The sequence below is a fragment of the Helianthus annuus genome, chromosome 16, assembly GCF_002127325.2.
Source record: "Helianthus annuus cultivar XRQ/B chromosome 16, HanXRQr2.0-SUNRISE, whole genome shotgun sequence".
Classification (NCBI taxonomy): domain Eukaryota; kingdom Viridiplantae; phylum Streptophyta; class Magnoliopsida; order Asterales; family Asteraceae; genus Helianthus; species Helianthus annuus.
Window position 1 is genome coordinate 29283826 of NC_035448.2, and position 26415 is coordinate 29310240.

Below are 26415 nucleotides of genomic sequence, written 5' to 3' on the forward strand. Positions count from 1 at the left end.
ATTAATTCCGATATTTAAGGAAAAATGAGTGAATGTAGGTGTTTTTAGTTGTGTAGGTTACGGTTACCATATTTCAAACATTGAAAAAGACACTATTGCCCTTCAATTTTACATAAGGTCCCTCTAATTAAAACACAATTTACATTTTTATACCCTATTAATCTCAACCATTAGATCAAATATCCAATGGTTTAAAACACTTCTTACCCTTCTCACATTTTAAACACTTTTTACCATATCCCTACCCTATATATATATATAGGGGACCGCTAAAATGAAAACCACCTCTAGTTGTAAGAACCATGGGAACCACTTTCTAACCCTTTGATCAACTAGATGGATGGATGAAATTAAAAGTAGTTAATATTAATATTAAAAGCTTTTTGTCTTATTATGTTTATTATGTTTTTAATATTTACTGTTAAAGGGTATTTAGGTACAATTGCTTTTTTTGTATTTTTATATATATTATTTTTAAATGTCTTTTTTGTCCCATTCATTTATTACTTTTTATTAAAAAACATATTTTTATATTAAAACAATATTTGAAATTCAAATTTTAATGATAATTTTTTTAATGACTAACAAACAGATTTTTATATTACGTTTTTTACGCCCCGTTTTTTTACGAGCGTTTTTTACCGAACGTTTTACGCGCTGTTTTTTTACGCCCCGTTTTTTTTACGAGCGTTTTTTTACGGAATGTAAAAAAGTTTTACGTTAACGTTTTTTACGTTTTTACGTTTTACGCGCCGGTTTTTTACGTTAACGTTTTTTTACGCTTTACGCGCCGGTTTTTTACGTTTTACGTAAAACTTTTTGCGTTTTACTAAAAAAATTTTACGTTTTACGTTTTACGTAAAACTTTTTACGTTTTACGTAAAGCTTTTTACGTTTTACGTTAAAACTTTTTACTTTTTACGTTTAACGTTTTACGTAGAACTTTGTACTTTTTACGTTTTACGTTAAAACTTTTTACGTTTTACGTAGAACTTTTTACGATTTCCGTTTTACGTAAAACTTTTTACGCTTCACGTTTTTACGTTTTAGGTTAAAAAAGTTTACGGTTTATGTTAAAAAGTTTACGGTTTAATTTTGTTTTTACAAAAAAATTTTTACGCAAAAACGAACGCACCCAGAAATCGCAAACTTGGGAGGTGTCTCAGATATATTGTTATCATCATCGACGCCTAAAAAAATATAAAAACCCAACAAACAAAAATAAAAAAAAAACGAGTGGAATCTTAAAAAAAACGATGTTTTGGCTCAGATTTTCCGATAATCAGAGGCTGCAAAAGTAGGGTTGCAGGTTCAAAAACCTACCCTCACCATCCTTGCCGCGCCCTCGTCATCAAAATATACAGGTTTTTTTTTTTCATCATCATCGCCCCAAATCCAAAATGGATCAAAACCCACATATTCAAACATTCAAAAGCACCTGATGAACATCATTCAAAACACATTCAACAGATTCAAACAGATTCAACAGATTCAAAAAGCACCATATTCAACAGAATCAAACCCAAAAAGGAACATGAACATGAACAGACCACCAAAACCACCGCCACACCACCAAACCCACTACCACACTACCGCACCCACTGCCACACCACCAAAATAATCAAAACCCACCAAATTTTTACAAACCCACCAAAATAATCAAACCCACCAAAATAATCAAAACCCACCAAATTTCAAACCCACCCAAATAATCAAAACCCACCAAAATGAACAGACTATTGTTTTTTACAAAACCACCAAAATAATCAAAACCGCCACCACCTCTACCCACCAACCAATCACCGGAACCACCTCTACCCACCACTCCAAACAAAGATTCAAACAACAAAAACAGAGACAAAGGTTTATCACAGACATCTCCGTTTTGAACACAACAGGGGGAATCAAAGGCTTAAATTCTTACCAATTTAGTAAAGAAAACCCATCATTTTTAGCTAAAACACCCAATCATCTCACCGGTATTCGGCCGTCATCGACCGTGGTGACCGCCACCCCTTTCTTCTTCCCTTCATCATGTCTAGGGGCGGTGGCAAGGTGGTGCGGTAGGTTGTGGGTGGCGGAGAAGGGTGGTTGTGGGCGGCGGAGAAGGGTGGTTGTGGGCGGCGGATTGATGGGTGAACAGATCTTCAACAGAGAGCAACAAGATTTCATGATGGTGAACAAAACTTCAAAGATTTCATGGGTGGTGAACAGATCTGGGGAGATGATGGAGTGAAAGAATTAAGAGAGAGAGATGAGAGATTAAGTTTCAAGATCTAGGAGTAAAATAAGGAAATAGAGAGAAGAGATGTTAAATGAAGAAAGAGAATGGTCAGGTTTTTAAAAGTGACAGAGGAGAGATAAGAAATGACATATGGAGTAAATGACCTAACTACCCTTTATGTTGGCAAAGTCTGATTGGTGGAAAATGGTTCTCGCGGTTCTTACAACTGGGGGTGGTTTTCATTTTAGCGGCTCCCTATATATATATATATATAGGGGGAGGTTCATTTGAGAAGAAAATTAAATTGAGAAGAAAAAGAACAAAGGGTACAATTGTAAAACATTAAATTGTTTTTCTCTCATCTCATTTATTATTATTGTTTACTAATTAATTAGTCATAAATACTATCATCCTCCACACTAAAATTTTTGCCTAGTCACATCAAAATTTATCCTACACGTTTTTGAAATTTATCCTACACATACTGAAATTTATCCTACACAACTCGTAATTCATCCAACACACGTCATAATTTATCCTACACTTTAAATTAATTTTTTTCTTTGAAAAGATATATTTTTTTTTTGAATATAAGTTACAAATTTAATTTAGTTAGCTATTAAAAAGAAAAACTAACAATTAATGATCTATCTAATTTTACCAATATACCCTTACACTCATATTAAATACAAAAATTAAATGAAGTAAAATGAATCATTCTTATTGGTTGAAATTTGTTCTTTTTTATTCTTACAAAAAATTTCTTCTCATTTGAACTCTCCACTATATATATATATATATATATATATATATATATATATATATATATATATACGGGTTGGGTTCTTTGCAGTACCAACATTTTAATAGGAACTATTAAGAACCATTTTAAGCCATAGATCTTTTAATCAATGGATGGAAATAGATTACGGTATAATTGTAATTAAAAGAAAAATTTAAGTCAATTTGAAATGGTATAAGGGCATTATCGTAACAAACAATTTTTGAAAAAAACAAATATCTCCTATATTATCGTTCCTGATTATTTTTGTGTTCATTAATTATTTTTAGAGAAAAATGCCCGGATAGTCCCTGTGGTTTCGCCTTTTTTCACATATAGTCCCCAACTTTCTAAAATTACCTGAATAGTCCCCAAGTTTTCATTTTTTGTTCCCGGATAGTCCCTGCGTCTAACTCTAGTTTGTTTTCTCTGTTAAGAGGGTGTGAAATGACAAAAATACCCTTTCCTTAAAAGGCCAAACCATAGGGACTATCCGGGCATCTTCTTCATTTTTATTTATAAAACCCCACCACCACACTTCATCTTCAACCTCCACCCACCATCACCCTCCTCCACCCTCCACCATCAACCCGAGCCGGAACCGAACCGAGTAGCACCAAGACCTAAACTGAACCGAATCACCACTCGAGCCGGAGTCACCACCACTGTACCGAGCCTGCAACGAATCGAACAAAAATGACTAAAATGAAACTGACCGGAGACTGAACCGAGTAAACTCAAAACTAAAACCTGAACCAAGACTAACCTGCACCGGAATCACTTGTCAGAAACTGAACCGAGACTCGAACTGGAACCGAACATTGAATCTGATCCGAGTAGAAACTGAACCTAGTATCAAACCGAGACACTAGCCGAGACTCCAAACCTGGACCGACGAGACCCTGCTTTGAACTACATGAAACCAAAACTTGAAGTCCGTATGAACCAAAGCCGCCGCGAGCGGCGGTGCTGTTACCGGAACGCCGCCACCATCTACCATCGTCGTCTCCATCGACCACCACTATCGACACCACCTGTAAATCACGTAAGGAACCAGAAAAGGGGTGCACCCAAAAGGATAATGAAAAACGAGATGAAGAAGATGACGAGTTCAGTTGTTATCGGAGTGAACCTGTTGAAACGCGGCTGCCGGAGCTGAAAGTGTCATCCCCGCTGCTTGAATCGGAAAACAGACGCTGGAAAAGGACTCGGGAGGTGCGGTTTAAGGGGGGTACACCCTGGTTCCACCGTGAAAAACGGCCGGAAAACCCTTCCACCGTCGTGAGTCGCTTCCGCCGGGCGGTGGCCGGCCGTCATGGTCTCGCCGGACTTTCGCCGGAATTGGAGAGGGAGAGAGAGGGTGATGGTGGAGGTGGGGGAGAGGGAGAGAGAGGGTGATGGTGGAGAGGGAGAGAGAGGGGGGTTTTATAAATAAAAATGAAGAAGATGCCTGGATAGTCCCTATGGTTTGGCCTTTTAAGGAAAGGGTATTTTTGTCATTTCACACACTCTTAACAGAGAAAACAAACTGAAGTTAGACGCAGGGACTATCCGGGAACAAAAAATGAAAACTTGGGGACTATTCAGGTAATTTTAAAAAGTTGGGGACTATAGGTGAAAAAAGGCGAAATCACATGAACTATCCGGGCATTTTCTCTTATTTTTAAGTTTATTTTATGTGTCAATTAATTATTTTTAAGCTTACTTTATTTTTCTTTGAACATTGAGTCAGTAAAACGAAAACTAGTGTAAAAAGCAAAAGATACAATACTTACATATATGTAAATCTATGTTTATAGTAGTTTACACATATGAAGTAATTTACATAACGTGTAACTTAAAAAAACATATTACTTGGTAAAAAAACGTAAAATTTGTCAACAAATAGAATATAACCTCTTTTAAATAATCTATCTACTATAATAAAAGAAACCAACTTTTGGACACGTGTCATTCATTGAAGGCATCCTCAAATATATACTTATTTTATATTAACTACATAAATAAATAAATAATAAATTAATATTAAATATTATCATACTTTAATAAAATATTATCATACTTTAATAAAATATTATCCTCAAATCTAAATTGTTAATTCAATATATTTTTAAAACAAATACCTATCTTTCCTACTTATCTTATATTAAATATATAAATAATAAATTAATATTAAATGTTATCCTAATTTATTAAAAATATAAACTTTTTTTATTATTTGTTATACAAAATTATATTTATTCAACTCGTGTAAAACGCGGGGTTTTTAAAAATTTAACCTTTATTATTTACTATACAAAGTTACATTTATATAACCCGTGTAATACACGAAGTTTTTAAAAATATAACTTTTTTTTATCATTTGCTATGTAAAATTAGATTTATTCAACACGTGTAATACACGGGGGTTTTAAGGATATAATTTTTTTTTATTATTTGGTAGATTTTTCAACCCGACTATACACGGGTTTTTTAAAGATACGACGTTTTTAGTATTTATTACATTTATTTAATCTGTGTAATACACATGGTTTTTAAAGATATAACTCTTTTAGATCTATTCAACGTGTGTAATATACGGGGTTTTTAAGAATGTAATTTTTTTATCATTTGGTAGATTTATTCAACCCGATTATATACTGGTTTTTTTAAAGATACGACGTTTTTAGTATTTAGTATACAAATTACATTTATTTAATATGTGTAATACACATGGTTTCTAAAGATATAACTTTTTTTTACTATTTGATATATAAAATTACATTTATTTAACCCGTAAAATATACGAGTTTTATAAAGATATAACTTTTTATTATTTAATATATAAAGTTACATTTATTCAACCCGTGTAATACACGGGGTTCTAACCTAGTGTATTACATATATGAATATCATATGTTAAAAAAAAACAAATTTACATATACGGAATACACATATGTAACTTAAAACAACATATATGTAAATATGTGGTATACATATATGTAACTTAAAAAAACACATTACTTTATTAAAGAAAAATAAAAAGTTTAAAGCACCAACAAACAATGAAAAGTTGGTGTAAAAATCTGAACTACAAACAAAAATTTGAATGTATATTCATGATATCTTACGAGATTTGTAATGTACAAATATACAACATCATTATTTTTTCTTCGATAGTATGTATATGTGTAAGTTTCTTATAAAAGTGATAATTAGTAGGATGAAACCAATCGAATTATTTTGTTTTGTTTTTTTCCTTCTGTTAGAAAGGAGATAATTTAGGAAGTAATGGATTTTTTTTTTTTTTTGGAAGGCACAGCAAGAATATATTAAGACTAAAAAACCAAGCATACTAGCAAGTAGCTAGCAGCTGGCAACAATACAGAACAAGAGAAAAAACAACATGAAGAAAAACTAAAAACAAGACAAGGGACTTCTGACCCATTCATCCCAAGAAAGCGTGGAATGCTTGGTTCTGTTCACAACCCAACTAAACAGGCTGTAAATGATCTCTTCCCGCACAAGATCTATCTGTCTCTTTAAGTTTTTGAAAGTTCTCTCGTTCCTTGCCTTCCAAATGAACCAACACGTCACATAAATAATAGCCAAAAGGTAATATCAAGTGCTCGTCAAAGTAGAGAGATTTAAGGAGATTTTAAATCAAAGGATATATTCGAATACTTAAAATTACGTTGATACCCTTTGTTAAGAAAATAAAAAGGAAATTAAATTAAACTAAATGATTGGTTGTAAAGTAAGTTCTGAAATAATAAATGGTTCTGAAATGATCTCCACCCATATATATATATATATATATATATATATATAGAATTGGGCTAAAATAAGAACCACCTCGAGTTGTAAGAACCGCGAGAACCACACCATCCGGGTCGCCGTTTACCATGATTTTTTTTTACAACTAGATGTGTGTATTATAAACACAGCCGTAAAAAAAATTTAAACGCCGCGACCGAGGGGGTAGTTTTTTACACCATAAGTTTGGTGTAAAAAAAGAAAAAAGAAAAAAAAATAAAAACACCAAACTTGTGGTGTAAAAAACTACCCCCTTGGCCGCGGCGTTTAAAATTTTTTTTTACGGCTGTGTTTATAATACACACATCTAGTTGTAAAAAAAAATCATGGTAAACGGCGACCCGGATGGTGTGGTTCTCGCGGTTCTTACAACTCGGGGTGGTTCTCATTCTAGCAGCCCCCTATATATATATATATATATATATATATATATATATATATATTTTACAGATGGGAACACGGCCGCCAACGGGAAAGTCACCGCGCGGGGATGTTAATTTCGGTGACTACTCACCGCATAGGGGAAGAAGAGGAAGACTTTGATAATGGTGAGGCTCACTCTTTTCAACCAATCACAATTTTTTTTTAAATTTAAAAAAATATAGTTTACCTCTCCCAAAAAAGATGATCACCCCTTATGTTTTAATGCAAGAGGGGACTTAGAGAGTGGAATTGACATGACAAGATGCGATTGGATGAGTGAAGAGCAGGGCCGGCCCGTAAGGCTTATCAATGTGAAATTGATTGCGGATTGAGCGAAATTAGGGCCGATATTTGGAAAAATCATCGCTCTGGTTATTCGGTGTCTCAAATCTCAATCTCAATTCATTTATACCAATAATAAGGCCCTGACTTTGTAGTTCGCTTAGGGCCTCCAGAAACATTGGAACGGCTCCGGTGAAGAGTTTACCTCTCCTCAAGAGGTGACCACCCCTTTCACCCTAGGAATTTCATAAATACGTTTTAACTTTAAACAACCCCATAAGAACTTCATAAATACGTTTTAACTTTAGTTAAAAAAAGGAAAAATTACAAGTTTTGTCCTTTATCTTTATACCACTTTTCAGGCGGTGTCCTTTTTAACGAATGTTGACAGGCGGTGTCCTTTACTAGGTATTTTGTTGCAAGTTTAGTCCTTTACACCTAGTAAAGGACTAAACTTGCAACAAAATACCTAGTAAAGGACACCGTCTGTCAACAATTAACAGGGTTTTTTAACTGGGTTAGGTGTAAAGGACTAAACTTGCAACAAAATACCTAATAAAGGACACCGTTTGAAAAGTGGTATAAAGATAAAGAAAAAAACTTGTAATTTTTCCAAAAAAAAAAAAAAAATACAAAAGGAAACATAATTCTGGTTTTTCTTTTTTATTTAAAAACAACAAACAAATAAAACAATTAATGTTTTGGAAGAATTTCAAATGCTTTAATGAATATCGTAGTTTGTGTCTACTTCCATGCATTTTAAATGCAAGAATCCAATTTTAATTGATATCTCTATATTATTCGGATTTAAAAAAAAATATATTAAAACACTTAGGTTTGAGAGGGGAAGGCATTGAGAGTCTCATAGACGACAGGAAATAAAAATAAAAGAAATTTGTCGTTCAAAAAAAACTATCTTACATTAGCTTTTGATCAATGATAAAATGTTACAATCCAATGAGGTGGTGGTCCATTAATAAAGATAAAACCTTAAAACACCATAAGAGAGGAAGATATTAGTTTCAAGTCACACATTAAAAAAATGTTACGAAATTTAAAATAGCAAATGTTACTAAATTTAAAATAGCATACAATTATACTAAATGTTACTAAATTTAAAATATCATACAATTATACTTTATTTTTGGAAATTACGTCCCTTTTCAGCAAAAGCCAAGAATGAAAAATGAGAAAAGATTTAAACTGGTTCAATAAACGAAAACCCTATAGTTTGGTTGAAAACTAGTTTAAACCGGCCGGTAGTACTGGTTGAGCAGCCCAGTAGAACCGGTTTAATCACCCGGTATATCCGGTTAAACCGTCTGATACAACCGGTTAAATCGTTTTTTAGCCCAATCTGGTACGGCATAAAAACTAGATTTTAAAACATGGGTTTGGATTATAATTTTCTTCTAAGGTTGAGATCAAGCCAGTGAATTAAAAAATATATATAAGTTTCACTAGAGAAAAAAAAAACTATGCGAGATTATTTGATGTTTTCTATCCGAATCCTTTTGCTATCAACACAAATTCCTTCAACCACAATTAGTAACTCTAATTTCATATCGAAAAACATAAAATAGAAGAATGCACAAAAGGGCGCCCCCACCATTTTCATATACATTCCACTAATCATAGTTCATCTTCTCTTGCAAAAGATTATAACATATAAACACACAACATATATACACTTGACCATATCACCATGACTATGAATAAAAAGAACAAAAAGAGAAAATGAAATGACTAGTCATCTTACCTTTTTATACAAACTAACCACAAATAGTCTAAAAAAAATCAAGACGATAAGAAGCAACATGCACGTGATATTGGCACGGCTCAATCAGAAAGCAACATTCAACACGCCATTTGAACATTATGTTCTTATTGAACCGAACCAATATCTCGTTCGACTGCTTCAACAAAAGCATAAAACCTTAGTTCCTAAAGGATACATATATTGATGTAAGTAGTAGTATATAAAAAGCAAATAAATAGGAATGGGAATAAGAAGAAGGAAGGGTGTTGGTGGTGGTAGCATTGAAGGAGTAGAATTAATGATTCCAACCACCCAAACAATGGAATTAAGGAAAAGAGTGGGGGGAGTTGGAATCTGAATTAATGAAGGAGCAGGAAAAGATGTCACGGGGACAATTCCCGGACATTTAATAGGGGCCGGTATTGTCACGCCAGAGGATGTTTTCCCATCTATATCTATATTATATAACCCAAGCTTAATTGCATATTTGCATTGCATCCTAATAAATATATATACATATATAGGTATAGACAAAAATCGGTTTCCAAGAGGGAATTCATTCGTAACCAAAATGTAATACGGTTCGATTTGGTTTGGTTTGATTACGATTCCTTTTGGTGTCTAAAGAGATTCCCTTTCACATTTATGTACTTTAGAAAGCGGGTTTGGTCCGTGGTTATATATTTTTTACATTACGGTCAGTGGTGGACCCAGAGTTTTTTAGTCGGGGTCATCATAAACTTATTTTCTTACATGTTATAATTGGGGGGGGGGGGGGTTCCATTTTATGTTTGTTTCTTTAAAACTCTGATTTTATATATAAAAATTCAATAAATTCCAGGTTCATCTGACCCTCTTGACCCCCCCTGATTCTGCCCCTAATTATGGTTTAATTTAGTACGGTTCAGGCCCGATAAACTAGTAGACCACACAACTTAGATCTAGTTTTGTTTTATTTGTTTGTGTTAATTTGGAAAAGAAACTTGGAATGGATTATGTTTATGGATGTGTTGAACAATATTTTAGTTAAAGAATTGGTGATCACCTCCTTGTTTTCATTCACATAAATGTCATTGTGGTTAGATTTATAACATGTATATATTATTGTATTTAGTCGATTATTTAGTTATTTTAAGGAGTTTATTTTTATCAATGTAGAAAAATGCATAAAATGGAGAAACCAAAGTTGTGTTTCCTGAAATGGTTCAATCGGTTGAACCGGGTTGTAGCAGGTGGTTGAACCAAGTTACTAATTAACCCAATTATTCCATAAAATACAAATTCATCTCGAAAAACACTCCAATCTCATTTAGGATTTATGTAACTGGTCATAGTTTTATCTAAAAACAACTAATTTATTGTATAATATTAAGCATTTTAAAAGTATTTTTATTAGTTATAAACAATATTGCATTGTACGAGGTAGCTAGCAGTTTCAACAACAATGAAATATTGGAATAGAAGACACTAGGTTAATTACTGGAATTATGGAAGGTCATAATACCTTGATATCAAAATTTTAAATAAAATAAGAGAATCAAATCTTAAGATAATGCAAACCGGTTCAATGAATTGGACCGCTTCTACCGGATTTACCGTCGGTATATAAAAATACCGTATTCGGGTTTTACCGGCGTTTATCGTACCGGACTCGTGTCCGATATCCGGTTTAACCGGCCGATTCATACCGGTATTTAAAACAATACGTCTCATATCACCTTTTGTAACCGTAACATCATAAAAACATACGTTTATTTGACAAAAAGTTATATATGTGCGAAAGACTTGCATATTGCTTGTTTTATTTTGGTATTTGGTTCTACTTCATGCATGAAGTTTAGACACATCTAAAAAATATCTTACAACTCATTTAAAACACATAAAGATAGAGACAAAGATCGGTATTTATCGTGGGTATTATCTTCAATTACAGAGTTCCAAACATACCACAGGAATTATAATCGTAATATCAATCATTGTTTCTAGTTGGTTCGTAATATCAATCATGTGAGTGGAATTGTGTAACCTTATCAACCAACGAAATGGTCAAAGTTGATCGGTACCACTTCATTGCCGCGGGTCAGGGGCGGAACCAGAGGGGGGTCAAGAGGGTTCGTTAACCCTCCGGTCATTGGAACTTTTTGAATTTTTATTTATAAATTTTGAGTTTTTGAAGAACAAACTTAGAGATGGACCCCCTAATTTGAATCAGCATAGAATATAAGCTTACGATGACCCCCTAACTAAATCGTTCTGGTTTCGCCACTGCCGCGGGTGGAGATGAATCGATGGAAAGGGGGTGCGCATATGTTGAGTTTGTTGCTTGTTTAGAAAAGGTTGAGTTTTCTAATATTATAATTTTCAACACGTTTTAGGCACAAAGGTTTTGTAACTTATGCTTTGAGGGTTTTTTTTTAAAAAAAATTGAATTTTTTACTTTCAACTTTGGTCCTTTATACTTTTCATTTTTCGCAAAATTTTCGTTTTACGTTCCGTTCTAAATTTTGTGAGTTAACGTGATGTAACGTGCGTGTGTGGTTAAACATTTTAACGTCGTCTATTTTTCTCGTTTGACAGGTTTATCGTAACGCGCGGGTCATAGATCGACTTAGTTATTCTTTTATATGTTTTACGTTTCGGTTTAGTTTCTTCGCATTAACACGCCGCAACTTCAGTGTTGGTGATCACTGACAATAATGTGACATTGGTGTTCGCCCCCGTCACAGCGCGGTGTGCTTAATACTAGCTATTAATAATTAAAAACTACAAGGTTTACATGGGCCTCATAATGTCTTAACAACCTATAATATGAAGATAGCATAGAAGGTGGTTGAAATGGACTCTTGGGCAATTTAAGACAATACTTAGCACCACCTAAAACCACGTTTATTTTTTTTATTATATAAATAAATAATATGTTATATCTTTGAGAATTTTTGTTATGACTTTTTTATAAATGCGAATTAGTTGTCGCTCTTTTACCTTTGGAAATTAGAAAAGATTGCTAATATTTCATTTGGCCAAATATATAATTGGATTTATTAGTTGAAATTATCTTGGATCCACCAACGTCCAAACTCGTTGTTAACCATCTTTTCAATAATTAACCAAACCAATCGGTATTGATAATATAAGAACTGAAACATCCGTTTTAGGTTTGGTTAGCCCAAAACTGAATAAATCCATGCTCACCCTGACAACGGACGCTCATTTATAATCGTCTCTACAATTTCAGTATTTTACATTTTTTCGTTGGACATATTTGTTTGTTATCATCTATGGATTAGTTAATAACAAGCGATTTAGGTTTTGATGGTGGATCTGGAAGCATGAACGATTCAGGAAAAACTTTTCATGAGGGATCAATGTTTACAAGTTCATACTATGATCTTTTCCCATGTAATTTTATTAGATATAAGACACATAATTATGAGATTCAAGTGAGATACACAAGCCAGAATGAATATGCAACTATGGGTTCGCATAATCGTGGCTCAACATATATCGTCATCAGTTTGGTTCGTTACGGTATCGTCACTCAGTATAGCAACCGAACGGAAAACCCAAAGAAATAAGCTCGCGATATGCCCAAGTTGACATTGGCATGTGTTTTACATCAATCGGAAACAATAAAGACGAAAAAAGTCGTGATATGTCCAAGAGTACGTTTCACTTCAACCAAATACATTTTCATCATATACATACATATTCTAATTATACCTAAGGGGGGACGAGGCACCCGAGTTAAGGGGTAGCGGGTACCCCCTACCCGCACCAAACACCGCCGCCGATGGTGCGCGTAGGGTGGGCGGGCGGGTATGGGGTGGGTTAAGTACTACCCGATGGTTTAAGTGTGAAAGATGAGAGAGATAGAGAGAGTTGTGTGTATGGAGAGAGGGGGGAGGGGGGTTAAAATGGTAGGGTCCATATTTCAGGGTAGTGGCGCCACTAAATCAGGTAGTTTAGAGTAGTGGATAGATTGAGTGACGTGGCGCAAAGGGGTGCCCCTTCCCCTAAGCAATTATACTTCAACCTACACTATATATTACCACATGGTACTTTTTCCATCGCATAGTTACTTTAACCTATACATTTAACTTTCACCAACACATCTTACACTCATTACTACATATGTCAATCACACACAGATAACAAATTTTACATACAAGATGTGCTTTTACCACCATAGTTTTACCCATACATTATATTATACATTATACACTATAAACTAGTTGTAACACCCGTGTGACACACAGGTATGTTTAATAACGATCGAAATCAAATACTAAAAAACAGATTATAATATATTATTTAAATTATTTGCATTTAGTTACATATCTTTATAAAAGAATGTTAAAGACAGTTTGTTTTAGTGTACATGTTTGATATAGAAATAAGGTAAGTAATTGATAATCATAAAGTTGTGTCGGTTTTCACATCGCAATCGATTACTTTACTCAAAGTGCCGTAAACACTTCTGCATCGGCAAGATCATTGACCTGAAAGTGATTACTCAAAGTGTCGGTTTTCACATCGCTATACTTTCTCATAGCATTGTTTTTTTTTTGGGTAAAGTTTCTCATAGCATTGTTGAGATTTACATTATTGCTATAAGGGCTACATATTTCTATTGCTTGTTTGCCTACTCGTTACAACATTAGTGCTTCTTAAATTTCAACTATTGGTGCTACTTAAATTTCTACTATTTTGAAGTAATAGCAAAAAAATTATCAGAAACTATATCCATGTGAAACACTAAATTTAACAACTTATGAGACAATAATAAAGGCTACCAGGGCCATCATTATTCATTGAAAGTCAAAATCGAAAGCGGCAGTAAAGATATCTTGATTTAGAAACTTGTGACAATATATTTCAAAGAAATTAAAAGAATGAACATACTTGAAGTCTTTGACATTTTCTCTTTAGGTGACACTTTCCCCGTTTTATCAGTTCGTTGCTTCCTCTACTGCTGCTCAAATCCAAACATATCAGATCCAGAAGACACAGCCAGTGTATCTACGTTAATGTAATCACATCAAAAATCAATTTAAACCTAAAAAGTCCCCAAATCTAGATAAATGACAAAATCAACACACAAGAATCCATCAGCGTTGAGCAGCACCACGCCAACGATCTTTCCGCACAAAATCTAGACCAAATCTATCTGAAAGATGGAACCGAATGTCAATTCGCTGCATTTTAGAGACTTGAACTGAATACAAAAAGTTACCTTTAAAACAGTTCTGGTGATCGAACTTAGTGTACCAGACTATGATTGATGGGGAAAACCCCATAATTTTCACGAGATAAAAAAAAATACAATATGAATTGTGCAATAAAATTTGTTCCAACCTTAGGCTCCTGCTTCAACTCCTGCTATAGCCCCTGCCTCTGCTTCGACTGCGGCTTCTAGAACGGACTGAGTCATATTCCTTCACCTGTAAGAAATTGAACTTTTAATTTTAGCACCTAACGAAAAATTAATGATTTGACGTATATGAATAGTTGGCAAATTAGCTAAAAGCATTAGTTATGCTTGTTTGAGTAGTTCACATATAAAATTAAAGCATACACGTATGTATCCACGTGAGAACGCGTTCCGAAACTATTTTTATCTCCTTCATGATTTACTTAGTTGCCAGCCTAATTTTTATCTCCATCAGATCTACTAAGATCACAACTTTAAAACCTCACAAGTCGAAAAAGAAGGTGTTCTGACCTGTTTCAAAAGCTGGCTTGTCTTCTTGAGCATTAACATTTGGTGACCCACACCATCATGTCCTTTAGTAGAATGTAAATGCTTTTATTTAAGACAATATGCATACGTTGGCGCTGTTAAAAAAGAAAGATCGTTATACTATGCAAAACATGCCTTTATAGTCATTTATGTATTAAATCCATGTTTTCATGACACATTGTTATTACTCTGCACAAAGATCATGCCTATAGCTATATCTCATGTTATAATCATAAGACAAAAGATGCAAATGTTAAAGAAGATGCAAAACTCACAACTGAATTTTAAGAGCTCTTCCGGCTAGTTGACACCCATTCGATCAAAAACACTAAAATGCCCCTGCCTATTATCACATCACATATCTTCAAGCAACCTATTAGACCAGTTTAGCAAAATATTATGGGCTTCACACAATTGATTAATGCTGGTCTTCAAAATATTATGTCTAAAACTGCCTAAACTTCAACCATTTTAGTAGTCTCCAAATATCTAAACTCGCATTCAATATCAATATAAAGACCACAAAGCAAACCAACATAAGTTTTCAATTAAACCTTGATGACGACTAAACCATCAAGACATACCGCAAAGCAAACCCAAAAATGGTTTTATATTCAATCAAATATCACATCAGTGATGATATGTGCTAGATTTTTTTTTAGCTAAAACAGAACTGGCATAATCATCTAAAGATTCCAATCATAACTTGAACACGACATTACGTAGTAGAATTACCAATTGAGAAACAAATTGAAACTAACCTATATCACTGTCAATATAGAAGTCCACCCTGTAAAAACACAACAAACACATAAATTCAGGTATCGTGAACATCAAATCTAGAAGAAATGTAAAACTTACATGTAATAAATAAGCCAACTATTTTTAGCACTTCAGTTCTGTTCATGGTCTTGATTTTCCCATCTTTAATCAAGCTTCCAAACAACTGGTCAAATAATGAATAGATAAACCAATATAATTATCTAAAGTCATTAACATTTTACAGATGATACACATTAGAGATCAATTTGATGAAACAAAAAATTATTTTGTTCCTCTTTGTCCTAAAATCTATCTTCAATAATCAACGATTCTCTTCAATAATCAACACAAAGTTATTCATTGTTGTCTGTTCCAGAAACCTTCGTTCATGAACCAAATAAATAACTTACATGGATTGTTTTAGATAAATAACTTACATGGATTTGTCGGACATTTTGTAGCAAGCTCTTCCATATTAGTCGACGAAGACGCGTTTCTCCTAAGATTCAGAGGATTTGAGAAAGTTTCGGACCGCCTACAAATAAAAGATATAATATATTAAAAAATTTCCAACCGGAAACCATATGTCGATATTTTTATCAGCAGAATCTTGACACACCTTGATCCAACTGGTTTGCGACTTGAAGGCATACCTGCGACAAGAAAATTTGGTAATTTCCATTATAAATTATAATAAATTGTAATCTCCAGTGTTAAGATAAACCAAACTTACATCTAACTGGGAAGCCATTTGTTCAAACCACTGTTTTAATACAATAGTGGTTTCAAACATCTGTTTTCTCTATAAACCACTGTTTTAACCCAACAAGGGTTAAACCACTGCTAGGTTGAAACGGTGGCTTGAAACCACTGTTGGGTTAAAACAGTGGTTTATGGAGAAAACAGATGTTTGAAACCGCTGTTGGGTTAAACAGTGGTTTGAACAAATGGCTTCTGAGTTAGATGTAACAACCACTGTTTTTCTCCACAAACCACTATTTTAACTCAACAGTGGTTTCAAAACTGCTGTCATAAGCGAAGACTACATAATTTGGCGAAAATGCAATTGTGTCAGATTGTAAAATCATATTTAGGTTACTTAAAAGAACTTGACGATTTAAAACATTATAACCTTGATACATTGTTCCCTCGATTTAGCAGCCAGCAGTTTCGGGTTCCTTTAGAATGTATCAGTTCCCTGAACATCACATCCTATATACAACAGGATTACAATCACAAACATTAATATCGTAATAATAATGCTTTCATATTCACAATTAACACAGTGAACTTATAGAACATACAACTTCAAAAACTTGGATTTCTTATAGTTACATCGCTTGCAAGCCTCCGACTCTCCAGCATTTTCCGCTCTACGCCTATAAAATTCAACCAAAACGTTAATCACCACCACGCTTGGCATATTGAAACGTTATACACCGACACTATAATGGTTCAAGTAACTTGCCTTTTCTTTCTCAGACTAGTTTGACTTTGACTTAAATCATCATTAACTACAAACCCAACCGCATTAGAAGCATCTTCTGCAACATTTAGAGCAGGCCCGACGTTGGGTGAATCCAATAACGTTGTCATCAATTCTAACTTCACCTTTATAAGCAAGAACATATCTTCCTTTATAATAACTAATAACTCTTAATTCGAAATCTATGAACAGCAATCCAAACGAATATATATATATATATATATATATATATATATATATATAAAACTGAAACTCATACCTGAAACTCTTTCTTCTTCTACCACAGATACATAATGATGACACAGAAATCCCCATTACCTAAATTAACAATCAACTTGTTACTCACAACCATAGTAATTTTCAATCAAAAACTCGTTCATCACCATTTGTAAGATCGAGGTATAACCTAGTGAAATTAGTAATTAGTAATTTCAGCTCATAATACTCTGCCAAACATAACCTAGTGAAATTAGCTAATATGAACACTGTTATGTAACAGCATGATAAAAAATTTTATAGTCTTAAAGTGTGCAATACGTGAATGATAAACTGAACACATAAACAGAGAAATAACATGTAATATGTTTTTGTTTTAAACCTCTATGTATACACACAACCACACACTACATGCTTAACATTAACTAAGATACATATATTCAACCTCATGCATTGTCAATGTCTCATAAACTGAACTCTAAACATGCTAACTGTCTAATTGAAACATGACCTACTATACACATACAGATTTGTTTGTATACTTGTATGCAATGTTGTAGAAGGCTCTAGGCGCTAGTCGGGCGGTGAGGTACCGCCTAGGGATTAATCGGGATTAACCGGGATTAATCGGGATTAATCGGAATGGGATTTTTATATGTATCTTTTTCAAAATTATATATATATACCCAATAATATAAAAATAATACTTCAAAATTCACATAAATACTTCAAGTTTCAGATAGTATGGTTCAATTTTGACCGATTTTGACCAATTTTGACCGCCTAGGACCGATTTTGACCGATTAATATAGTCCGATTAATCCGATTTTTGACCGCCTAGGACCGCCTAGGTACCGCGTTTGACCGACTTTGACCATGGCCGATTAATTGACCGACTAGCTCAAAATTAGGCAGTAAGTGGCCGCCTAGTGCCTAGGCGCCGATTAATCGGCCACCTAGGCCGATTTCTGCAACACTGCTTGTATGTATACAGTCAATATACTTGTATACTCTAAACATATGTTTTACAATTTTCATGTCTGTAATAAGTGATTGATAAAGTAACACTCTATCTAGACACTGATTTGGTTGTATACTTGTATGTATACAGTCAACATACAACTATACACATATATACACCTATGAAATATGAATTCAATCTATTGCATTGTCATGCTCAAATAGCACACTATCTCTCATAAATTGAACTCTAAACATACTAATTGTCTAATCAAAACATAACCTAATAAAGCATATAACAAAATTAGGGTAAAAAAAGTAGCTACAACTGCAGATCTATCATCTACACTAATTTTCTAATCAAAACATAACCTAATAAAGCATATAACAGAATTAGGGCAAAAAAAGTAGCTACAACTACAGATCTATCATCTACACTAACAGAATTATAACAAATCTAGATTTGATACCTTCAATTTGATGATATACTCTTCCTCTTTCTCAACGAAAAACGAATTAAACTTCTCAACCTCCTCTTCCAACAACTGCACGAAATCAACTTCTTCCTTCCACAACTCACCACAGCAGCCACCGGACACTCTTCGTCGGAGATCCGCAACCTCTTCGCCGGACGGTTACCGTCGTGGCCCATTTTCTCCACCGGTTTGATGAGTTTCAAGCGTTTTTTGAGGTCTTTGTAGGAGAGAAACTTGTCTCTCCATTCCGGAAACGTTTCCTCGATCTGATTGCTCAAACTCTTGCCGAATTTCACGATAATTTGATTGGAGAATGTGATATTTTGGTTATGAATGTGAGAAGGAGAAATATTATACGGAAGAGTTTTAGAGAGAGAGAGAGAGAGAGTTCTGGATTGGAAACTTTTGAAATGAGTTTTAGAGAGAGAGAGAGTTAGCATTTTATAGGTCTGTTGTTTAAATTTTGAATCTGGAGCCATGTTTAAATTTTGAATATGGAGCCAAAATTTTGTTAATTAAAACTGATTTAATTGTAATGTGTAATAAAGATTATGACATCAGCATATCCTACATGGCATACCTTAGGAGTTGACACATAGGCAAAATTACATCAACCTTTAACTTCTTTAGGCTAAGGGTGATTGTACCCTTAGCTTTGGGTGTGGTTAAAAAAAAAGATTATATGATGCAATATAAGTTGTAAATAATGCAATCATGGGTTGTACTGTGGTTTTGGAAAGCAATCTTTACTGACTAAAAACACATCTTCCTTGCTATCTTCTCAAGAAATGAAACAAATAAAGAGAGAAAGATGGATGTCTCTCACCACTGCAAACTACCACAAACCACGGTAAACTACATCCTCCACCTTACACCTATGGTTTGTACACATTACAGCTAGGGTTCTACAAAGATGCCGAAATCCAAGAGTTTGAGCAGGTAAATCATTCATTATTTCTTTCAAAGTTCTAGATATTTGGTTTGATTTTGGTCAACTGTTCAACCAATCTGATTATAATGAATTCTGTTTGGATCGTGTTCAAGTATTGCTCGAGATATGAATGTATTTGCAGCTAAAAAATTGACATATGCATATGCCTGTTAGGGAAAAGACGTAAGTAAAGGGGATCGAGCGATGTGCTCTGTTGGTAGCCTGCAGTGGTTTTGGATGCTGCTTCTTCTATGATTTTGTTTGTTTAGGTTAGCGACGGTTTTCTACACCTTAGTTTCAGTATCATAATCTATGGTTTGTTCTTTATTATATGATATGTGCTTAAAGTTTGCCTCTCTTTTGGGTTCTTCTTAATGCACGCCAATTGCTCGACAATTTGTCTTGATAAATTTGCATTTGGGGTTTTACTCTAAGCTTTAAAAGATTGTTTTATGTATATGAGGAGTACAAAATGTGATACATTGAATCAGTATATCCTTAGAAGTATGGATTGTTAACTAATTAATCAAGTGTTTAAAGAGTTTTGATCTTTTCAAATCTTTGGGAACTGGCATCAATTCATAAGACTTTCTTAACCTTTTTTCCCTTCCATTGTAACAAATATTAAATACATGTAATCATTATGTGTTTCGTATTTCAATTCTGTCTTTATTATATTAGCGACAGTAGCTTGCACAACTCTTTCTTGACATTTCTATTCATGTGTGTGTGTATATATGTATGTATGTGTGTGTCTATTGGCTAAATACATTCCGTTCTCCAATGCAAAGACTTCCACCGACATTGGCTACGGCTCCGCAATCGTCTTTATTTTTATGATTAATTCGATTGTTTCTTCTCATATGTAATTTTCTTTTTATATAGATTGTTTGTGCAAAACTAGATGCCTCTTGTCGTCGTTCTTTGCCGGTATGATTTTTAGAGTTCTAATTTATGAATCTGATTGTTTTGTTGACTCCTTTAAAATGTGCTCATATATTTTGTTTACATACAAATTGTTTGTGCAAATTAGATTATTACTCATCTTATGAAGATGGATGAAGTATAGAATGTTTTTTTATTGGAATGCCGATGACGATGATTTGGATAGCGGAAGATAAATTAAGGTATGGTTGGTCCTAATTCTGTCTTTTAAAAAAAATTATGTTGTGTGTTTGTTAAATTACAATAAAGAATATGAGTTGGTCACTGAACTTCCGTTGCAACTGATTTGATGAACAACCTCAAATACTCAAGCTTAGTTCCTTTGTTGCTAAAAAATCATGCCGATTAACATTCTTTTAGCCAGTATCACTTGGTATATATATTTTTTCTTTTAAAGTATAGAATCTGAAATGGAAGTCGACCATTCTATTGGTTTCCTATTATTTATAAGATTTTAGATTGGATTAACTTAGATCATTAAATTTTCATTCTGATAGTTCTATTGTTTATTTGTCTCAAAACACAAAGTGGAAAACTAATATAATATGGAAATAGTAGACTAACAGAAAACTAAATCTTACCAAAGCATAAGATTTTTAATGTCTGACAACATGCCAAGAGTAAAACTTCATCTTTTTTGCATATAATTCAACTAAACAATATTTATTCTTGATTTTAACTTAACTATGAAACTCACAATGCTTTTTTAATCTATGAGCAGATTGGACACCTTGGTCACATCAGAGGCTAGGCACGCATCGCATGATGCAGTGATTCTACCCGTAAAATTCGCACACTTTTTGTTAATTACTTTTCTTTTTATTTAAAATTTGATGATGCGGTCAAGAAAATGAATTGCAAAAATTGTTTAGAGATGATGATGCTTTAGAGCTCTTAGTGGCGTGTGAGTGATATTGCTTTAGAACGTGTTCTTAGTGGCGAGTGAGTGATAATTGCTTTTGCTGATTGTTATGGTGTGTTAATCATTTAAACAACATTCATTATATAACAATAATGTTGAAAAAAAGCAGAGTGTTTGATGATTTTGAGATTCAAAGGAAAGTCACTAGGAAGCGGAAATGGAATCAAAGGTATGATTACACTTTTTTTCCATTTGAAACTTGCATCTTCTTCATCGCTTGAGAAACTCGCATTTTCTTTATCGCACGGACTTGGAAAAATGGATGTTTTGCGGGTTGGGTAATGGGTCAAATGAGGGTCATTTATCGGGCTAACAGTTTTCCGTTTGGCCCATTTACTTGAACAGTCAAGTTTAAATAAGTTGTTTAATTTTTCAGAGATGATGATGGGGAGATGGTTTCAAAGAAAAACGAACTCAGGAAGAGATTGTGAAGTTGAAGAAGAAGCATTGACAAGGGAGGAGCAATAATTATTTTAGAAGGCGAATTAGAAAGCATAGTATATTAGTATTAATAAAAATACAGGTTGGACTCTAAATTTTTATGGATATTACATAGCATTAATGGATTTTGTAAAGAAAACTCTTGAAATAGTATGTGTTAAATTTCAATTTTAAACATGCTACAATGTGCAATTCTTTGACCAAGTCCACATCTACCAGCATCAATGCTTGGGCTTTTCACCACCTGTAGAATCTACAACAAGTGCATGGGTCAGAGACTTTGTATAATAAACCAGATTGCAATCGAATAATTGAGTTACTTACGCCGCTCGCCGCCGCAACGCGCGGCGGGTATATATTCTAGTTTCATTTAAAACAAAACCATTCCACATATACCTACAAATTATAATTACACCCTTTAATCGTAAACTAAACACCCAATCCGGAATCTCAACCGTGAACAAATTATAGCTAACACATTTCACCACCGACCCTAGCAAGTCCCCAACGAACCGATTCAACAAAAGATTCAAACTATTTAAAGGTTCAAGATCACCTAAAGCGGTCGTAACCAAACCTGTAAAGTTATTAACTGAAACATCCAACATTTCGAGACTTTCCAGAGATGATTCATATGGTCAAAATGTCAAATATCATGCCAAAACAATAATACACCTTTAGTTCTTCTATAAATGAAAATGAGGAACTAATTTTGACTTTTAGTATATATAGATGGTACAATCTAAACTTTGTACATTTAAAATTTTAGTTGATATAAGGTTTAGCAAGTCGAAGAGATGGAGAACAATAATACGGGCTACGATTCTCTCAATCTTACAAGGGCTAAATCTAAACCGGAATGTGTATATTTAAAACACAGATATTAATGATAAATAAAGTTGTAATAATTCGAAAAGCTGGAATAGCTCAGTTGGTTAGAGCGTGTGGCTGTTAACCACAAGGTCGGAGGTTCAAGCCCTCCTTCTAGCGTCTTTCCTTTTTTTCCTTTTCTTTTTTTTAATTATTATAACAAGCCAAAGCATGGTTCAAAATTAGGTTCAAGCCGGTCTACCGGTGAGTTACTTGACAATAATATAAATAAATAACTATTTAACAAAAAATATTATCTTTTCTATATAAAAATAGATACATAAAAAACTAATATCTATATCAAGAAGTAAATATGTTTTAAAAACCGGTTCAAACCAGCCGGTTGTACCGGTAGAACCGGTTAAACGCTTCGTATACCCGGTTGAACCGCCCGATACACCCAGTTAAACCGTTTCTGAGTCAAATCCGGTATGGTATAAAAACCGGATTTTAAAACATTGTAAGTAATAAACTTGCATGAAGCCTGACTAAAGTTTTTTTTAAAGACAACTATATAAAAACCACACGCCCGGCTAGCAAAAGACTAGCCTCAAGGAAAAAAAAAAACGGTTACATGAAAAGGAGTGGATTCTTCATCCACTCGGACCAAGCAAATTTAAGTTTACTGCAACAACTTAAACACCATAACAAAAGGCATTGAAATAATAGAATCAAATAACGAGTTTTTATTAGGGGTAACTTTGTAGAATAGTAACCAAGTTTTAAAAGTGTTCCAATTAGGTCACTCAAGTTTCAAAAGTGTTTCAATCAGGTCACTCAACATTCATTTTTCATTAAAATTAAGGGTTTTTTCATCCATTTCGTAAGTAACCATGGTGATGTGGATTTTTGTTTCTTTTTTCCCTTTTATTTGATGCTAACTTTGAGTGATGACGTGAATCGTAACTTGTTTTTTTAATTTTTAATGTAATTAAAGTGTTTTTATTTTTAATAAATATAATTTCATATATTAAAATAATCCGACCCAACATCTTATTCTTCATTTTTTTCTTGACACATAGAAAAAAGGAAATGACTCGTTTTGATTGTTAAGTTATCTAAATGGGACAAAAACGATACGAGTGACCTAATTAGAACACTTTTGAAACTTGGTTACTATTCTATGACATATTCCCTTTTTCCATAACAAAAGGCATTGAAATAATAGAATCAAATAACGAGTTTTTATTACCATCATGACGACCAGATGCGTTTCATTTCGGATCCTCTAAACACTCCACCAAAATATATAATCTTACTATTCTGATACTCTCATGTGATTTGTTAAGATTAAGCAATAAATAACAAATAAACAAAACTGGGTCTACCAAAAATGACATCATCTACATTTGTAGTTATATCAAGAACTAAAGCTACAAGAAATGCAACAATGACAAGCACCTTAGACAAATCAAAGTTGTCCAGGAAGTCAAAACTACCAAAACAAAAAATATTTCAGAATGTAAACCTTGAGAAAATAAAAACATCCCAAAAACATATCTAATTGTTTTTTGTAACGTCGTACAATACAAAAAACAAGACAAAAAGAGCTCTTCGAGCTTTAAATTTGGACACAACTACAGCCATAGATCGATCAATGCATGTAAGAAAACGATGGGCAAAACGGTCCAGAACTGAAACAGGTCTTTTCCCATGTATCGTCGCAATGTCATCTTTGATCATCAGTTTCATCAATGTTGGTACGAAATAAACAATCTTCATTATCCAATTCATCTTGATAAAGGCATAGAGTTGGTGTCTCAACTTTCTTCACATCTGCATTGGCATCTTACGACGGGCCAATGGGAAATCCCATTTACCCGCTTTGGGCTATCATCGTGCAGGCCCAACAAGACATAAGCCCATCAGTGGCTTATCTTGCTCACTAAGGTTCTCCTTTTACTAAACGAGCGAGAAATCAGAATCAAAGGAGACTGACTGCATTTAATGCTCGATTAGAAGAGGATCTTTGGCTGGAACTTGTACTTCCCCGCCGGAAGCATTTAATGAAGCTGCCATCTCACCGTTGGGGGCCAGACACGTGTCTGAGCCCCCCAAAGGTTGCTAGAATCCGTCGGATCATCTTATGGAAATATCTCACATGAAGGATAAGGTCTTGAAGTTATATAAGGGGAGAAAGGGGTGAAGATAGGGCAGGCTCTCGGAAGGTATCACATTTAAAGCTCTCTCTCTCTCATTTACTCCTCTCTCATTTATTCCGACCAACATTCTCATACATTAAACATACACACACATGTAACACCTCGAAAATTCAAGTCCTATAATGTATTGACACGTGTCATAAGCTTTGAGTCACAGTCCTTAAACCGTGTTTGTGTTATGTTGATGTTTGTGTTTGTTGAACAATGTTGACAGCCTGGCTTTGCGGAAGCGTGGTTAATTTGGTGTGACTCTTTGAACGTGTGAAAGAATACTCTAGAAGGACTAAAGTTGACAAACATGGAAAATATGTGAATATAAGTGTTCAAAATGTCAACAATGGATAAATGTACCCTACAATATCCCTACATGATGTTTATACCCTTAAACGAATGATTCATGGATCATATGAAGCTAATTATGAAAGAAAGTGAGAGATTACAAACTACAGGGGTTAAATGTGTCAGCATGTTTAAAGTATACCTCTGAGTGACCTTTTAGCAAACCCGAAGCTTTGTAACGATCAATTATGCTCACTAGAATACATGATAAAAATTTCACCAAGTTTCGCTATCATATGAGAAAGTTATGACAATATTCGTATACGAGGGGTTAAAAGCGTCAACGTTGAAATTTATGACTTTTTGGGTAACCATAAAGTTACCCAAGGACTTAACAAAGTTTGGTTATGTCTTAAGGCCCTTAAAAGTCAAGTTAGAGGGCTCAAAGTGCAAGAAATCATGTTAAGATCAAGTGTAGAAGGACCAGGGACTAAAATTGACAAACTGCGAAAATATACCAATTTGAACTATAACGAACATTCCAGAACATGACCATAAGTTAAACATACCATAAATATCCTTTACATAGCTTAGAAATAGGCTTTAAGGGGTTCAGTGTGCTAAAATAAACTTGTGGGTCATTCAAGGACTAAAAGCGTCAAAAAGTGCATAAGTTTGCATTTTCGCGCATAACTTACGTTCTGAATACACCTGGACATCCAAAATTTTATGTAAGCACTAAAATATTTTATTTTAGTGTTTGGCATAAGAAAAACCCATTCGTCACGCAATTTGGATCGTCTTTCGTGCTTATGCGCATTCCGTCGTAATTAAGCGAACATCGCAATCGTACGACCAAACGAACCGACATCCGGGATATTTTTGAGCATGTTTCATGTCCACAATGTTTAGGCATCATTTTAGGGCCTTAAAGTTAACTTAACGAGCCTTAAACATGTCG

At 34.0% G+C, this 26415-nt stretch overlaps 2 long non-coding RNA genes and 1 other non-coding gene across 13 annotated transcripts; 2 read left to right on the forward strand and 1 right to left on the reverse strand.

The window, feature by feature from the left end:
* Positions 1 to 14879: 14879 nt before the first annotated feature.
* LOC118488342 lies at positions 14880 to 15389 on the reverse strand. Its single transcript, XR_004884283.1, has 3 exons — positions 15280 to 15389; positions 14987 to 15099; positions 14880 to 14910 (listed from the first exon to the last, which is right to left on the reverse strand). It is a non-coding gene; the product is annotated as an uncharacterized LOC118488342 (long non-coding RNA).
* Positions 15390 to 19527: 4138 nt separating this feature from the next.
* Positions 19528 to 22320, forward strand: LOC110916817. Of its 11 annotated transcripts, XR_002580052.2 has the most exons (6): positions 19528 to 19843; positions 20010 to 20104; positions 20721 to 20765; positions 20869 to 20962; positions 21502 to 21871; positions 22079 to 22320. It is a non-coding gene; the product is annotated as an uncharacterized LOC110916817 (long non-coding RNA). The 11 variants fall into 11 exon arrangements; XR_004884291.1 differs by lacking the exon at positions 20721 to 20765 and having other exon boundaries at positions 19625 to 19843; XR_004884290.1 differs by having other exon boundaries at positions 19659 to 19843; positions 19949 to 20104; positions 20721 to 20962.
* A 739-nt stretch (positions 22321 to 23059) lies between these two features.
* TRNAN-GUU lies at positions 23060 to 23133 on the forward strand. Its single transcript has one exon. It is a non-coding gene; the product is annotated as a tRNA-Asn (tRNA).
* The last annotated feature ends 3282 nt before the right edge of the window (positions 23134 to 26415 follow it).